Source organism: Sinocyclocheilus anshuiensis, unplaced genomic scaffold, assembly GCF_001515605.1.
Source record: "Sinocyclocheilus anshuiensis isolate Anshui unplaced genomic scaffold, SAMN03320099.WGS_v1.1 scaffold6, whole genome shotgun sequence".
In the NCBI taxonomy this organism is placed as follows: Eukaryota; Metazoa; Chordata; class Actinopteri; order Cypriniformes; family Cyprinidae; genus Sinocyclocheilus; species Sinocyclocheilus anshuiensis.
The window spans coordinates 1,296,778-1,300,392 of record NW_015547668.1 but is presented as its reverse complement, the minus strand read 5'-3'; the positions used below and the strand labels follow the sequence as shown (position 1 = coordinate 1,300,392).

Below are 3,615 nucleotides of genomic sequence, written 5' to 3'. Positions count from 1 at the left end.
TATGCAGACCCAATGGTTACAGTATTTTAACGGCTGGATTAATGGGGTGGCAAGAGGGGCAATAAATTGGTAATATAACCACCGAACATACTTGCCAGGACAATTAAGATAATACAACTGGAAAAAGAGGGCCTATGAATCCCAGCGTAAGGAGCGATGTGGCTATTATGACACACGCCCTTGAGGCTCGGCGGGGAGAAGAGAGAGCCGACTGCGGATGTGACTGACTATACTAGCCACACCAAACAACCACAGGTGCAGGAAATATTCACTCTCATGAAATGTGTGCACTTTTTATTTTAAAATACTTGTATTGTATACCAACTTTATAAACACTCTAATGCTGTCAAAATCATTAGTTTGAACATCCCAACACAGCAACATTGACTCAACCAATGGCATCAATTTGGGGTGGGGCTAATATGTTTGATGACCAATGGCAGACAGGAGTGATCTGGAAACCTGTTTTACAAACAACAATTACATTGTGCAAATAGCATGACACTTGCTTTCAGTATGGAGTATCACAAAAACAAATGCTTTATAAAAAATTTAAATAAATAAAAAGGTCATTTATAATTATTACCAAATGGATAATGCTATTAAATTAAAACTACAGTGTAAAAAGAGGTAACCTTCAATTGTTACCTTAAAAGAGCTATTTCTACCTGTTTTAACCTATAATATACCCATAAATTAGTTTTGGGTATATGTTACACGGATACGTTGTTTTCGTTCAAATCAAAGTGTAAACAACGTAGAAGACGTATCCGCGTGACGCAGCTGACACAGAATAGCATACGCTGTATACGTTAAGTAGATATTTTCCAAAATGGCGCCAAGGTGACGCGGAGGAGACGCATTGTTGAATAAAGTCGTTATTTTTGTTTTCTTTGCGTACAAAAAGTATTATCGTAGCTTCGTAAAATTACGGTTGAACCCCTGATGTCACATGGATTATTTTACCGATCTCCTTGCTAAGTTTCTGGACCTTGAACGTGGTAGTTTCATTGCTGTCTATGGGAGGGTCAGAGAGCTCTCACAATTCATCAAAAATATCTTAATTTGTGTTCCGAAGATGAACGGAGGTCTTACGGGTTTAGAACGACATGAGGGTGAGTAATTAATCACAGAATTGTAATTTTTGCGTGAACTAACCCTTTAATTAACTATTAGTTAACATAAACAATATGTATATATCATTTATTAATCATAGTTAATATTAATTTCTATGGGAGGGTCAGAGAGCTCTCACAATTCATCAAAAATATCTTAATTTGTGTTCCGAAGATGAACGGAGGTCTTACGGGTTTAGAACGACATGAGGGTGAGTAATTAATGACAGAATTGTAATTTTTGCGTGAACTAACCCTTTAATTAACTATTAGTTAACAAACAATATGTATATATCATTTATTAATCATAGTTAATATTAATTTCAAAACGTTAATACATTATTTAAAGTTGTCTGTTCGTATTAGTTAATATACTATGAACTAACATGAACATGACAATTTTTATTAACTAACATTAACAAAGATTAATAATGCTATAAAAATATATACTGTTCATTGTTAGTTTATGTTGGTTAATGCATTAACTAATATTAACAAATGGGACCTTATTGTAAGGTCTCATTACCGATGTTACTTAGTGAATCTGAGCTAACATAAACTAACAATTATTAACTAATATTAACAAAGATTCATAAATATTGTAACAAATGTATTGTTCATTGTTAGTTAATGCTACTAAATGCATTATCTAAAGTTAACTAAGGAAGGTTATTGTAAAGTGTAACCAGTTAATTTATGTTAAAAGTTTTAGGTTACCATTTTGTAAGTGTATTAACACCATCACTGGCAACAACAAAACATGCTCCCATGATGGTTTCACAACATTGTTTAAATTATAAGGGGAAAAAAAAATAATAATAATACCATGACAGTCTTTGTATTTCATACAAGGTGCATGGATATGTTTATTATTCATTTCCATAGCATCTGATTCCATCACTGTACTACGGTACGGTAAGGGGCTGCTACCGGTAACTGCATTGCTGTGTAGAAACTAATTAATCCACAGCAAACATATGACTCCAAGTGGCTTTGAGTATTAGACTTAATAGAGCAAAACTGAACATTTGCCAAGTCAATCCCAACTTTAACCTCCTTTTCACTTAAATACCTGCCAGGAGCAAAGGATCACATTTCTCAATGACGACCGCAGACTCTTTAATGTAGTCTGGAGGTTTACACTAAATACCTCGGCAGGATCCTTCAATCAATGGAGCTTTCGCTGATACCGTGCCCCTGCTGAAATAATGGAGGCACTTTTATGGCTTCATTATACGATTTATTTATATTAGACCAAAAATATGAATTGCGGCTTGATTCTTAATCATGTTAAGTGCTGCTGCAAGCATGCAGCTAGAGCCCATTTCAGAGCGTCCTCCAGAGTCTTTCCTTACACCTTCAAATAGCATTTCGCTTCGGATTCTGAGCTATCCGTAATGAGCACATTTCTCAAGGCTAGCCATTTGTGTATCTAGAAACAAAAAACTGCATAATAAGAAAGTGAAAAATGACAACGAGAGGCCGTAATTAAGATGAAAAGACTATCTGTGATACTTAATGAAGATGCATACTCATATTTCTCAAACACAATGCTAATTACTGGGTACAATTCCATTAATCGTTCATGAATTATTAAGCTCCATTAACTAATAAACCTTGTGCATAAAATAATTCAGAATTGCCGGAGCATTGTGGGACAGGTAAAGACACACACTCTTTGCTTTATTGGTTGGTGCTAAATGATAGAATGCAGCAGTGACTTCATTAATCCAGCTCAGAGCTAATGTGGCAGAGATTGATTAGCCTGCGACAGAATACTGAAGATAAAGCTACAGGAGAAGACTCCTGCAGAGAAATATAGTAGACATCTAAATGATACCACAGAAATACACGCCCAAAATAAAATCAGAGAAACACCTAGACCAAACAATGAAACTCTGCACTGAATTAGTTACAAATAAAACTAATTTGCTGATGTAGCCCGATATGCAAATGATACGATAATCACCTTGACTGAAATAAAATGTGATGCATTTAAAAATAGGCAGTGATATCAAGATGTCAAGATCAGTAAGTCTTCTCAAATTTCAAATAACTTAAAGATGTTAACTATATTTTCAAATGAATAATTCATGATTTGGAAAACACTGTACTTTTTACCTTGAAAAACATAGTTTAAAATTTAATGGATAAGATCGTAACACTCGTGTGTACACAGGAGTATGGAAAATATGTTAGTGCTGTCAAAAGATTAATCGCGATTAATCGCATCCAAAATAACAGTTGTTATTTACATAATATATGCGTGTGTTCTGTGTATATTTATTATGTATATATAAATACACACCCATACAGTACATATTTTGAAAATGTCTATGTCTATATTTATATTCATATAATTTATATTATAAATAAATATATTTAATATATAAACAAAAACAATTCTGAAATATAAACATGCATGTGTGTATTTATATATATACATAATAAATATACACAGTACACACACACATATTATGCAAACAAAAACTTTTATTTT

The 3,615-nt window shown here is 33.4% G+C and overlaps 1 long non-coding RNA gene across 1 annotated transcript in view; it reads right to left on the bottom strand.

Moving 5' to 3' along the window:
• Positions 1–293: 293 nt before the first annotated feature.
• LOC107702691 (uncharacterized) overlaps positions 294–3,615 on the bottom strand; it is a 26,544-nt gene continuing 23,222 nt past the window's right edge. The window contains exon 3 of the long non-coding RNA XR_001635787.1: positions 294–462. This is a non-coding gene — a long non-coding RNA (uncharacterized LOC107702691). The remainder of the gene's footprint in view (positions 463–3,615) is intronic.